This window comes from Rhinoraja longicauda, chromosome 21 (genome assembly GCF_053455715.1).
Source record: "Rhinoraja longicauda isolate Sanriku21f chromosome 21, sRhiLon1.1, whole genome shotgun sequence".
Lineage (NCBI taxonomy): Eukaryota > Metazoa > Chordata > Chondrichthyes > Rajiformes > Arhynchobatidae > Rhinoraja > Rhinoraja longicauda.
Genome location: NC_135973.1, coordinates 32,617,589 through 32,632,762, shown reverse-complemented (window position 1 = coordinate 32,632,762; position 15,174 = coordinate 32,617,589).

The following is a 15,174-nucleotide window of genomic DNA, read 5'->3' as shown; positions in this document are numbered from 1 at the left end:
GCACTTCCCCATTACCTAATCTGACACAATTGAGATAATAATCTGCCTTCTTATTTTTGCTGCCAAAGTGGATAAGCTCAGATTTATCTACATTATATTGCATCTGCCATGCATCTGCCCACTCACTCAACCTGTCCAAGTCACCCTGCAACCTCCTAACATCCACTTCACACTACCACCCAGCTTTGTGTCATCTGCAAACTTGCTGGTGTTACTTCTAATTCCAGTAGTATGCGTAAATGATAAGCCTTGAGTAATATTTAAAGATATAATAACAACATTTATTAGTTTTGCCTTGAATTGTTCAAAAACAAATCTGGGTCACATTCACAAACCACTTCAGATTTTTATTTTCGTCAATCCTCATTTTAATGCTTCTCTTACATGACTGTCATCATATAAGGCACCATTTTGACCGTGTGTGAGCACTAGTGCTGGATACCACTGCACCAATAATCCTGAGAGCAAGAGTTCGGGTTGTAACGAGTTTGCTGTTTGAATCTTAACACCATAGTGTTTTGAGAATTTGGAAGTGTGCACCTTAAGACGTAGTTGTTGGAAGGTCATACAAGTGCATTCTCAGGTGTCTTTCTTTTGAGACCCACCAACTTACAAGAGGTACAGCTGTATCAATTGGTGAACTGAAGTATGGGCAATCAGTGATGGCATTGCCAGCATAAATATTGTCTGGGAATTAATTATGTAAAATGTTAAAATTATTAAAAATGTGCATATTTTTGTCTTTGTAAACGCAGAGAACAGATTCAAAATTCGAGTCTGGAAGGTGAAAGTAGCCAGAGCTGTCTTCCCTGTAGACCGTTATCGAACATAATTAATGTGGTGGGTAGTGATATATATGCACAAACTGTTTTAACATCATGCCATTGGAATAACATATCAATTTCTAAACTGAAGTTTTCAGTTAATGTTAATGTAATTTATTAATTCTAAACTAATGGTATCAATAACATAACGCAGTTAAAGTTCACAAGTTATAGTAGTAGAATTGGGCCATTCGACCCATCGAGTCCACTGCCATTCAATCATGGCTGATCTCTGCCTCCTAATCCTATTTTCCTGCCTTCTCCCCATAACCCTTGACACCCGTTCTAATGAAGAATTTATCTATCTCTGCCTTAAAAATATCCATTGACTTTTACAGCCCTCTGTGGCAATGAGTTCCACAGATTAAATACCATCTGACCAACAAAGTTTCTCCTCACTTCTACTTCTTTTCTAAAAGAGCGTTCCTTAATTTGAGGCTATGACCTCTGGTCCAAGCCTCTCCCACCAGTGGAAACATCTTTCCAAATTCACTCTCTCTATGCCTTTCATTATTCTGTAAGTTTCAATGTGATCCCCCCTCAACCTTCTAAACTCCAGCGAGTAGAGGCCGAGTACTGTCAAACCCTCATTATGTGCTAACCCACTCATTCCTGAATCATTCTTGTAAACCTCCTCTGGACCCTCTTCAGAGCCAGCACATTGCATCTCTCCTTATAGAGCCTCAGCATTACATGTCTTGCGTAAAGGTTTATAGTTAAGTCTGCCGACAACTCTTTTTCACTTTTAGTGATCAGTACTCTCCGTTCCTTCCATTTCTCATTCCCACTGGCTTTTTTTCTCTCGTGTACCTGTATTATTTCTTTAAGACAAACTGAAAGAAATGATTTAATTTGTCTGCCATTCTCCATCTTTAATTCCCCTGTCTCTGCTTGTGAGGGCCCACACCTGCTAATTTTAGTATTTTCCTCCTGCAGTCCATTTTATGTTCACACCATTCGAGGCTTACAGTATGGAAACAGGCCTTTCGGCCCACCTATTCTAGACCCATTTTCTGACATTTGGCCCATATTTCTTCAAATCTTTCCTATCCACATGTGCCTGTCCAAGTGCTTTTTAAATACTGTTATAGTACCTGTTACAACTATATCCTCTGGCAGCTGTCTCTATATATGCACAATCCTGTGTGTGGAAAAAGTTGACACTCTGGTTTTTCTTGAATGTTGCCCCTCTCACCCGAAATCTATGTCCTCTGGTTCTTAATGTCCCCGACTCTGGGTAAAAGGCTGTGCACCCATCCTATCTATTCCCCTCAAGATTTTGCACACCTTGACTTTATTCCATCTGGCATTTCTTTATCCATTTCTTGGTTCTCCTCTGAGTTCTAAATGCTCCCATTCTTCAGGTCTAAAATTATTTCTGATGATTTATGAGTTTTTTTAACACTCCCTTTAATTCCTCATGCCAGCCATGGATAATTCACTTTTTTTTGTTGGGTTTTTGTGCATTAAACTAATTCTCTTTATTATTCTTGATGTCAGATCACAGGGAAGAAACACAAACATAATAAAATTGATCCTGGGACATGTAATGAGAAGAAGGGGATTCGGTTGATCTATGTAAGGCCTGCTGAACAAGCTAATATATGGGACACAACGGAAAAGATGGAAGGGAAGCAAACGATGAGGAGATGGAGGAACAAAGTTGATCCTGCTGAAGAACCATCAGACATTGAAGCAGGTAAGGAATTGCATACTTGGGATGGTATTCAAAACCTTAAGCAGGTGAAATCAGATGTCGAGTCACAAAATGAATCAACAAAATCAAAACCACCATGGTAAGTAAACAAAGTGAGTTGCTTAGAAAGTATGAATACTGTTTAGAATCCCTTTGCAATGACTATTGAAATGTGGGACATGCACTGTTTAAAAAATCAAAGAAGAAGAACTCGAGGAGAAAGAATAGGGTAGAACCAGTGGAAGGAAACGATGAACCTGGCAAACCAATTCCACGCATTGTGCACGGTCAACAAAAATCCTTTTGCTCTGACATATCCAGAAGGAAACAGCAATTTATTAGGGACTGAACATAATACTTGAAATGCAGTAGTTATCAAAAAGAACAAATGGATTTGAATTGTGTGCTCAGAGTAAATGAGATAATACCTTGCAATTGGTGATTAAAATGATAGTTTTATGTATTAATAAGACTGGTCAATCCAGCTTTACATCTTCCTTTCCCCATCCCTCTCTTTAAAAAAATACATTAACCTGACTTCTGTTTGTGCCTATTGAGTAATGTTGGGTGGTTCAAATTCATGCAGAGCATGAAGAACTCCAGTTGCTTTGTGTCTTTGGCCCAAATAATAAGGGTGATTAGACATGGTCCGATTTCTAAATCCTATTTAATGATCTTTATCAGAAAGTGTACGTCATTAATACATTCTCTACCGATACAATAGGAAGGATTAGTATGCGGGTGATTTATGTGTTTGCAAAGACCAAAAATACTGTAGCTTAGTGGAACTTTTTATTTTAAGAAGCAAATTTGTGCTGGGGTAGGGGTAAAGAAGGAATGTCACACTCTAGTGTCCAGTAGGTGTCCCTGCATCAGGGAATGCTGCAAGATTGTGTTTGGTAAAGGAGAATGATCACAAAATAATTCAATGGGTTTTGCAAAGGAGGGCAGCACAGTGGCGCAGCGGTAGAGGGGCTGCTTTACAGCGCCAGAGACCCGGGTTCCATCCTGACTACCGGTACTTGTCTGTGCGGAGCTTATCCGTTCTCCCAGGGCTGTGTGTGGGTTTTCTCCGAGATCTTTGGTTCCCTGCCACACTCTAAACGCATAGAGGTTTGTAGGTTAATTGGTTTGGTATAAAAATATAAATTGTCCATTGTGTGTGTTGGATAGTGTTAATGTGCGGGGATCGCTGGTCAGTGCGGACTTGGTGGGCCGAAGGACCTGTTTCCACGCTGTATAGCTAAACTAAACTACAAGTTAAAAGTACAATGCTTACTTATCTATTGTGTTGCTACAAGTAAGAATTTTGATTCAGTCTGAAGAAGGGTCACGACCTGAAACGTCACCCATTCCTTCCCTCCAGAGATGCTGAATGTGTCACTCATTTACTCCAGCATTTAGTGTCTGTCTTCGATTTGAACCAGCATCTGCAGTTCTTTCCTACACACTAAGAATTTTGATTAGTACATGTGTCAGGTGTCAGGGGTTATGTGGAAAAGGCAGGAGAATGGAGTTGAGAGGAGAAAGATAGATCAGCCGTGATTGAATGGCGCAGTAGGTTTGTTGGGCCGAATGGCCTAATTCTGCTCCTATAACCTATGAAACGAAAGCTCGAGAGCTTTTAATATTGAGAGCATCATTTTGAAAGCCACTTCAATGGTACTTTATTGTCTCATGTACCTAGGTAGAGTGAACCTCATATTTTGTATACAGTACAGTAACAATTTTGTTGTAAATGGGGCACAATCATACTTAAGTACAGGAGTGTGAGATTAGTAGATAACAGTGAGGCATTACACGAGAGCTGCCATTTTTCCAGCGACAATTTGTGCCCTTCAACTTCAGAGATCAAAAAATGTGAGAGTCTTAACTTGGCCACAAAGGCACATTGGTGGGGGGGAGGGTGTGAGGGGATGTGAGGGAGGGGGGAGGGAGGGGAGGGGAGGGGGAGTGGGAGAGGAGAGGGTGCTGCACCAATGCAGGAGAGGTTTGGGCCCAACGGGTCCACTTGGTCTAGTTTATTTATATTATCCCTTCATATTCACCTTTTTTACTCTATTACCCTCTTATTTTACAATTATCAATGCATGCTAAATTTATTGGAGGTGGATAATAGTTGCTCAATATATTTTTAAATAGATGTGCCGGGAATTGTCTTCCGTGAGCTACAGCAAAGGGACAGTCTGAACATTAATTGAATTAAATTAATTAAAATATTTGTGCCTATGAAGTCAACTGAAAAATCAAAGAAGCAGCCACTTATTTGTGGAATAAGTGTTTAAGTTACTTAAAGGGCCACTTATTTGTGGAATAAGTGTTTAAGTTCTATACCAAGCTACTATTCTCCTAAGTTACCTTCGAGGTGTCTAGTTTCTGTAACTCAGTAATAACAAACAATAAATGAATTATCCCTCTCCCATCGAACCATGAATAACATTTCATTGATAAATGTAAAACTGTTTAAAAAAAAAGTCTTCAGTTGTTTTGCTGAAACTGCAGGGTGTAAAATTATTTTTTAAGTGCAACATGTATAATAGATTCATGATAAATGTTGTCTTTTAATATAATTATAGTTATCTTCAGTTTGAGTTCGACAGCTACTGAAGATAAAATATACATTTCAGTATTTGGGTCATACAGCATGGAAACAGGCTTTGACCCAAGATACCCCAGCTACACTAGTCCTAAGTTTACTTTATTGTCATGTGTACCAAGGTACAATGAAAAAAAAAGTTGTTGCATGCTATCCAGTGAGCAGAAAGACTGTACATGATTACAAGCAAGCCGTCTGTAGTGCACAGAGACACGATAAAGGGAATAACTACATGCCTGTGTTTGGCCCACATCCCTATAAATCTTTCCTATCCATTCTTTTAACATGATAAATTATATTTAATCTTCAGTTTGAATTCTGCAATTGCTAAAGATAAAATAGATATCTCAGTGAAACAAATGATGTGCCACTATTTAAGACAAATGTACCACTATTTTAAAGGTTCTAAGTTAAGAGCTGCATTTCCCCTTTTTTATAACCTTTATACTTTAAATCCTTGCAATTAATTAAACGTCACACTCAAACTGCTTCCACATTAAAAAAAATGTCTCATTTCTTTCTGTTAAAATTATTTATTTGGAAGTGTGTATAAATTTTGATCCTTTGTAGCTGGGAATGTTTAATACCAGAATAGTCAAAATAGTAGGGATATTCAGTATGTGTTGATAATGGATGTAGAGATTACCATTACATTGAGAATTCCAGTTAGAAATTAAGGACCAGTATTTCAATAAGGGCTGATCTTTTGAAGATTTATTGTATCCAGTGTTGGTCATGGAAAGGAAACCGCATTGCTGAATCCAGATTTATTTTACTACCAAATGGACAATTTATCAGTTAAAGTGATCTTGCACCTTCAGTCTTTTCCTAAATGAAATTATAACATATTCTGGATAACTTTGCTGTCTTTTGCTTTGAAATACGGCACATAGCCATTTGAAACTAAACATAGTTTCTCAATTTAAAATACATGGGGTGATTGCATGGATTATTTTTCCTCGCGGATATTTCATTAAAATTATATATTTCTCTCTTTATCGAGGTTTACCATCAAAATTGTAGCAATGATCTAAGCCAGACTAACATGTTTAATGGTTATTTTGTCTGTCTTCGTTTAGGTAGACACGTTGCGTCCAAGGATCCCGGAATACCAGTATGTGGCCATTGGGCTGAACTCGATCTTGGTAAACAGAAATTCCCGATGTTTGGTGTTGTTTATTTATACTTAGTTTGAACACTGTTTATTTTTTTCAGCTTCAGCTTTCACATGTAAAGCTTACAGCATAAATATCTTAAAACAATTATTCTTCAGACTGAGAGTCGGGGGAGAGGGGGACATAGAAAGGGAAGTGTAAGTTGTTAATACGAGACATCACGGAAAATGGAGAAAAGATTATTCTTAGCTAGGAGAAGCATGCAGAGAAAATTTAATCGGGGGATAGTCAGACTGGTCAGAGAATTTGGAGGCGGAGGGATGGGGAGAGGGGGAAAGCAAGGGTTTGCAAAGACCGAAAATACTGTAGCTTAGTGGAACTTTTTATTTTAAGAAGCAAATTTGTGCTGGGGTAGGGGTAAAGAAGGAATGTCACACTCTAGTGTCCAGTAGGTGTCCCTGCATCAGGGAATGCTGCAAGATTGTGTTTGGTAAAGGAGAATGATCACAAAATAATTCAATGGGTTTTACAAAGGAGGGCAGCACAGTGGCGCAGCGGTAGAGGGGCTGCTTTACAGCGCCAGAGACCCGGGTTCCATCCTGACTACCGGTACTTGTCTGTGCGGAGCTTATCCGTTCTCCCAGGGCTGTGTGTGGGTTTTCTCCGAGATCTTTGGTTCCCTGCCACACTCTAAACGCATAGAGGTTTGTAGGTTAATTGGTTTGGTATAAAAATATAAATTGTCCATTGTGTGTGTTGGATAGTGTTAATGTGCGGGGATCGCTGGTCAGTGCGGACTTGGTGGGCCGAAGGACCTGTTTCCACGCTGTATAGCTAAATTAAACTACAAGTTAAAAGTACAATGCTTACTTATCTATTGTGTTGCTACAAGTAAGAATTTTGATTCAGTCTGAAGAAGGGTCACGACCTGAAACGTCACCCATTCCTTCCCTCCAGAGATGCTGAATGTGTCACTCATTTACTCCAGCATTTAGTGTCTGTCTTCGATTTGAACCAGCATCTGCAGTTCTTTCCTACACACTAAGAATTTTGATTAGTACATGTGTCAGGTGTCAGGGGTTATGTGGAAAAGGCAGGAGAATGGAGTTGAGAGGAGAAAGATAGATCAGCCGTGATTGAATGGCGCAGTAGGTTTGTTGGGCCGAATGGCCTAATTCTGCTCCTATAACCTATGAAACGAAAGCTCGAGAGCTTTTAATATTGAGAGCATCATTTTGAAAGCCACTTCAATGGTACTTTATTGTCTCATGTACCTAGGTAGAGTGAACCTCATATTTTGTATACAGTACAGTAACAATTTTGTTGTAAATGGGGCACAATCATACTTAAGTACAGGAGTGTGAGATTAGTAGATAACAGTGAGGCATTACACGAGAGCTGCCATTTTTCCAGCGACAATTTGTGCCCTTCAACTTCAGAGATCAAAAAATGTGAGAGTCTTAACTTGGCCACAAAGGCACATTGGTGGGGGGGAGGGTGTGAGGGGATGTGAGGGAGGGGGAGGGAGGGGAGGGGAGGGGGAGTGGGAGAGGAGAGGGTGCTGCACCAATGCAGGAGAGGTTTGGGCCCAACGGGTCCACTTGGTCTAGTTTATTTATATTATCCCTTCATATTCACCTTTTTTACTCTATTACCCTCTTATTTTACAATTATCAATGCATGCTAAATTTATTGGAGGTGGATAATAGTTGCTCAATATATTTTTAAATAGATGTGCCGGGAATTGTCTTCCGTGAGCTACAGCAAAGGGACAGTCTGAACATTAATTGAATTAAATTAATTAAAATATTTGTGCCTATGAAGTCAACTGAAAAATCAAAGAAGCAGCCACTTATTTGTGGAATAAGTGTTTAAGTTACTTAAAGGGCCACTTATTTGTGGAATAAGTGTTTAAGTTCTATACCAAGCTACTATTCTCCTAAGTTACCTTCGAGGTGTCTAGTTTCTGTAACTCAGTAATAACAAACAATAAATGAATTATCCCTCTCCCATCGAACCATGAATAACATTTCATTGATAAATGTAAAACTGTTAAAAAAAAAAGTCTTCAGTTGTTTTGCTGAAACTGCAGGGTGTAAAATTATTTTTTAAGTGCAACATGTATAATAGATTCATGATAAATGTTGTCTTTTAATATAATTATAGTTATCTTCAGTTTGAGTTCGACAGCTACTGAAGATAAAATATACATTTCAGTATTTGGGTCATACAGCATGGAAACAGGCTTTGACCCAAGATACCCCAGCTACACTAGTCCTAAGTTTACTTTATTGTCATGTGTACCAAGGTACAATGAAAAAAAAAGTTGTTGCATGCTATCCAGTGAGCAGAAAGACTGTACATGATTACAAGCAAGCCGTCTGTAGTGCACAGAGACACGATAAAGGGAATAACTACATGCCTGTGTTTGGCCCACATCCCTATAAATCTTTCCTATCCATTCTTTTAACATGATAAATTATATTTAATCTTCAGTTTGAATTCTGCAATTGCTAAAGATAAAATAGATATCTCAGTGAAACAAATGATGTACCACTATTTAAGACAAATGTACCACTATTTTAAAGGTTCTAAGTTAAGAGCTGCATTTCCCCTTTTTTATAACCTTTATACTTTAAATCCTTGCAATTAATTAAACGTCACACTCAAACTGCTTCCACATTAAAAACAATGTCTCATTTCTTTGTTAAAATTATTTATTTGGAAGTGTGTATAAATTTTGATCCTTTGTAGCTGGGAATGTTTAATACCAGAAGTCAAAATAGTAGGGATATTCAGTATGTGTTGATAATGGATGTAGAGATTACCATTACATTGAGAATTCCAGTTAGAAATTAAGGACCAGTATTTCAATAAGGGCTGATCTTCTTTTGAAGATTTATTGTATCCAGTGTTGGTCATGGAAAGGAAACCGCATTGCTGAATCCAGATTTATTTTACTACCAAATGGACAATTTATCAGTTAAAGTGATCTTGCACCTTCAGTCTTTTCCTAAATGAAATTATAACATATTCTGGATAACTTTGCTGCCTTTTGCTTTGAAATACGGCACATAGCCATTTGAAACTAAACATAGTTTCTCAATTTAAAATACATGGGGTGATTGCATGGATTATTTTTCCTCGCGGATATTTCATTAAAATTATATATTTCTCTCTTTATCGAGGTTTACCATCAAAATTGTAGCAATGATCTCCTAAGCCAGACTAACATGTTTAATGGTTATTTTGTCTGTCTTCGTTTAGGTAGACACATTGCGTCCATGGATCCCGGATTACCAATATGTGGCCGTTGGGCTGAACTCGATATTGGTAAACAGAAATTCCCGATGTTTGGTGTTGTTTATTTATACTTAGTTTGAACACTGTTTATTTTTTTCAGCCTCAGCTTTCACATGTAAAGCTTACAGCATAAATATCTTAAAACAATTATTCTTCAGACTGAGAGTCGGGGGAGAGGGGGACATAGAAAGGGAAGTGTAAGGTGTTAATACGAGACATCACGGAAAATGGAGAAAAGATTATTCTTGGCTAGGAGAAGCATGCAGAGAAAATTTAATCGGGGGATAGTCAGACTGGTCAGAGAATTTGGAGGGGGAGGGATGGGGAGAGGGGGAAAGCAAGGGTTATTTGAAGTCAATATTCATACCGCTGGGGAGTAAGCTGCCGAAGCAAAATATGTGGTGCTGGTCCACCAATTTGAGCGGGCCCTCACTCTGACAGTGGAGGAGGCCCAGGACAGAAAGGTCAGTACGGGAATGGGAGGGGAAATTAAGTGTTTAGCATTTTGGAGATCAGGTAGCTTTAGGTAGACTGAGTGGAGTCAAGGATCGAACCTGGGTCTCTGGCGTTATGGGGCAGCAACTCCACCATCTGTGCCACTGTGCTCCCTTATCTGCTTCAACCACACAAAATACAGGGGGCGCCACACAATGGCTGCCTCACCTACAGTCTGTCTGTCCTTGTTTTTGCCTTCCAGCACAGTGAGGAATGTGGAGGAGTCACTGTGGTGGATGTTCATGTTAAAATGTATTTTGTGTGTCCTGTTGCTTTTTATTGTTATGACTGTATGGCAAATGACATTTCTTGTATGTTGCAAAACATACTTGGCTAATAAAGTGTGATTGTGATTGTCATTGATTGTGAAGCCCAATCACAGATTAGGCAACCGGTTTGCAGCCATTACATTTAGTATCCCAAGAGTGAAGCAGTCTGACTATTCTCATGGGGTAATTACGGTTTTTCAGGGAAAGTCATTCATTGTTTGAACTGTGTAAAAAAAAAAAATTATTGTCTAATATTAATTAAATTAATATTGCATTAAGAATTGGAATTAGAGTCCAAATAATGCCTAGAATTATACAATATGGTAAATGCCATTAGAGTTAAATGTACAAAAGATATTTTGTAAACTATGACTTACACACTGCACTAGTTGTTTTTTCCAAACAACTCCATAAGTTGTTTGGAAAAACTCAATGGCTTGTTTTCAGAAGAATTTAGATTTGTACAATTAGTTTGTACTTTTGGTGCTGATCAGAAAATGTTATTCTTCTACTTTTAACTTGGTATATTTCTCATTTATCTTATTTAGATGAAATTTATATAGATCAATGGCTACCATACTCATCGTTTTATTTAGGACCGAGGCCAGCCCCCGACATCTGGTATAGATGAATAGATCAGAACCACGCAACGTAAACTTTGTTCCTTCCATTCCGATATGTGTGCATCCACAATGAGCTAAATGGGAGGATTCAATGTTCATGCTGTTGGATTGTAAAATATCCAAGTGGAATATAAGGTGTTCTTCCACTTTTGAGTGTGGCCTCGCTCATATTGATGGAGGTGGCATTCTAGATGAGACAGAGGTTCGCATGCTCCTTCCTTGTCTGCTACACGCAGTTTCCCGATGTGGCCTCCTACATCGGTGAGAGCTGGGGTGGATTGGGTGGCTGTTTCTCTGAGCACCTGTGCTCGATTTGCCGGGATCCGTTGGGTCTTCCGGTTGCTAGTCAATTCATCCCCCCCCGTCCTACATTTGCCCTCCAGTCCGAAACTGCCTTCTATACTGGAGTGGGGCAAAACGCATTGTGGTGGGACAGCACCTTGGTTGCGCTTGGGTACCTTGTATCCTAATAGCATGAACGTTTTGGCAAACACCTGCCCACTTGGATGTGCACATTTCTCCCTTTCCATTTGTTTCCACTTACATAGATCAACCTTTAGACCCTACCTTCTTTTCTATGGAATAAGAACATCTACATGTCCCATCTTCAATATGCTCTGAAGTACTTCACCTTCTGGCGACTTCGCCCCAACCCATCTGAGACAACTGTCACTGCCTTTCACCTCAGCAATCGGCCGGCCAATTCAAAGCTCTGTGTCCTTTTGTGGTGTGCCGGTGAAGAATGAGGAATTCCCCAAGTACCTCAGAGTTACCCAGGACCGCACCCTCATCTATCGTGAACACCTGAAGAGGGTGGCTGATAAACTGAAAGCAAGGGTCAACATCATCAGGAAACTTGGGACAAGCAGCAACAAGAATGACCGTTGGCTGGACTTGGTGAGTCACAGACAAAGTAGGTTTAAACAGAGCGCCAAAGGCAAGTTTGTAGTCTTTCAGTGAGGGTCAGGAGAAGCACATACCTTCAATCTCATCAGAGGAAGGCAGGTTAGGAGTGAGTGCGGGGATTAGCTGAGCAATTAAATTAGAAGATTGGTAAATTGGCCAATAAATCAATTGAACACCTCATATAAGAAAGGCTTGCTCAAGGGGAGCGGCCTGTCGGGGAGTAGCCTTGTTGAGGTAAGTGCCTTGTTGAGGTAAGTGCCTTGTTGAGGTAAGTGCCTTGTGAGTAAAGTGCGAGTCTTTGGCTCGAGAGTCTTCGGCAAGGAGGCTAATCCTGAAGGATATTCTTGCTATGGAGGGCGTGCAGCTTAGGTTCACTAGGTTCATTCCCGGAATGGCGGGACTGTCGTATGTTGAAAGGCTGGAGCAATTGGGCTTGTATACACTGGAATTTAGAAGGATGAGGGGGGATCTTATTGAAACATATAAGATAATTAGGGGATTGGACACATTAGAGGCAGGAAACATGTTCCCAATGTTGGGGGAGTCCAGAACAAGGGGCCACAGTTTAAGAATAAGGGGTAGGCCATTTAGAACGGAGACGAGGAAGAACTTTTTCAGTCAGAGAGTGGTCAAGGTGTGGAATTCTCTGCCTCAGAAGGCAGTGGAGGCCAGTTCGTTGGATGCTTTCAAGAGAGAGCTGGATAGAGCTCTTAAGGATAGCGGAGTGAGGGGGTATGGGGAGAAGGCAGGAACGGGGTACTGATTGAGAGTGATCAGCCATGATCGCATTGAATGGCGGTGCTGGCTCGAAGGGCTGAATGGCCTACTCCTGCACCTATTGTCTATTGTCTATTGAAACATGATTTTTTTTGTCCACTGGAGAAATGGCAGGCAAGTTGGTGCAGTGTGCTTCCTGCAGGATGTGGTCAGTCAGGGACCGCGATGGAGCTTCTGGAAACTAAACCTGCAGGAATTGTGTCCAGGTGCAGCTCCTGAATGAAGGTATTGGGGATGTGGAGAAGCAGCTGGATGACCTCAGGGCCATCCGAGAAAATGAGAGTTTCCTGGGCAGGATCTACAGTGAGGTTGTCACACCAAGGATGCAGGAAGAGCGATGGTGGGTGACTGGGAGTAAACGTGGAGACCCCGGTGGCTGTGCTTAATGAAAACAAGTATGCCCTCTTGGGAGCTGTCGGGGCAGAAGACGCTTCCAGTCTGAGCAGAGGACAAGTCGGTGGCTCCAATCCTGACAGTGAGACTTGAGACAGGAGATTCTGTGGCGGCAGGCGAGACTTAAAGATGGTCTGTTGCCTCCCTGATACCAGGGTTCAAGATGTCTCGGACCGACTTCAGAACATCCTCGAGAGGGAAGGTGAACAGCCAGAAGTAGTTGTGCACGTGGGCACGAATGATGTCGGGAAGAAGAGGAAGGAGGTTCTGCAAAGTGAGTTCTAGGGTGGTTATTTCTGCAGGAGTTCTAGGGTGGTTATTTCTGCAGAAGTTCTAGGGTGGTTATTTCTGGATTGCTTCTTGTACCTCGTGCTAGTGAGGGCAGGAACAGGGAGATTGGGGATATGAATGTATGGCTGTGGGGCTGGTGCAGGGAGCAGGGATTTAGATTTATAGACACCCAAATATTTGTCACAGCCTAGAACTAGCCAAATCTCTTGGTCAGACAAAATCTATGACTTCCTGATGCAGAATGCAATTAATTTATTAATTTTTGATCATTGTACTTTTTTTGAAAGAAAAGTGCATTCATTTCTTTCCATCAGTTCTTGTAAAATGAAAACTTTATGGTCCAATCTTTCAAAATAATAATTATTACAAATTAAATATGATTTATTACTGTGTAAATTATATTGAAGATAATTGTTTCCAATATTTGATTACTTTTTATAGCAATATATTTAGTTACTTAATCAGTATCCTATTCAATTATTACAAGTTAAATATGATTTATTACGGTGCAAATTTTATTAAAGATAATTGTACCAAATATTTTGAATATTTTTTTATAGCAGTGTTTTCAAATACACAGGACGTGATGTTAAAATTCAAAGTGCCAACTCTCAACTTGCTCCCGGTGGTGTTGGAAGGCTAAAGCACTCACCTACGCTTCTCCGATGTTGAGAAAGGTTGGGCAGACACGTCATTGGGGTTATCAAGTGGGCTCCTATTTTCATCGACTGGGCCCAAGATGTCTCCAGTAGGCTCAGCGGTGTGTTCTGGTGCCCCAGAACCCCCCCCCTCTGCATCTGCTTAGCCGGCTTATTAGGGAGACCAGATGTGGTCTTTCCTCTTCAGCTTCCAAGCTGCAAGCTCTGTATATCGCAGTTTCTTTCTTTCAAAGGCTTCCTGCACAGCATCCTCCCAAGTGACTGTGAGCTCCACAAAATACACCATGGGCTGAGAGTTGGACCAGAGGACAAGATTAGGCCTCAAGTTGATGATGGCTATCTCTGATGGAACCGTAAGCCACTGGTCCACGTCCACCAGCATCTGCCAGTCCAGGGCTGCCTCCAGCTCTCCAAACCTGGTCCTTGGTGGAATTTTCCGTTGCCTTTGGTCTCCCTTCCGAACAAAGGCAATTGACATAACTTGTTCTGTGCAGCAGGGCATTGTTGGTTGTTCTCCTGCTTTCCAGAGTCGCTGCCAGGCATTTGAGCACTTGATTATGTCTCCAGGTGTACTGTCCTTGGGAGAGGCTCACTTCACACCCAGTGAGGATGTGCTTAAGCGTGGCTGGTGTTGAACACAGGGGGCATGATGAATCGTCACCCAGCCATTGGTTGAGATTTTTATATTTATTTATCTAGTTATTTAATCAGTATTCTATTCAATTATTACAAATTAAATATGATTTATTACTATGTGTATACTTTATTAAAGATAATTGTTCCAAATATTTTGAATACATTTTTATAGCAATATAATGATCTAGTTATTTGACTAATAAAGTGTGTTTGTGATTATTTAATCAGTATCCTATTCAGTGAGCAACTGAAAACAGGAACAGAAAAGCAGGGCTCAATATCAGCAACTACATGAAGGCAGGTTTTTTAGGAGACGAGGCTGTTGCCACACGGTTGCCGAGGTGTCGCCTGTCTGGTCGTGAGTAGTCTCCAAAGAGTCGTAGCGTTTTTCTGGGTGCCGCTGGATTTTGAGATGTTGAAAACTTTTCAGCGAGTGAATTTGGCGCTGATAATCGTAGCTTGATGTCTCCTGATGTAAGTGCTGTCGTAGGTTGTCGCCAGGTGTCGTTGGTTGTCGCCTGTGCTGACCGGTGAATTCCATTAGCGACTACCTATGTCAACCGACATCAACCGGCAACAGGTACCGAGTTC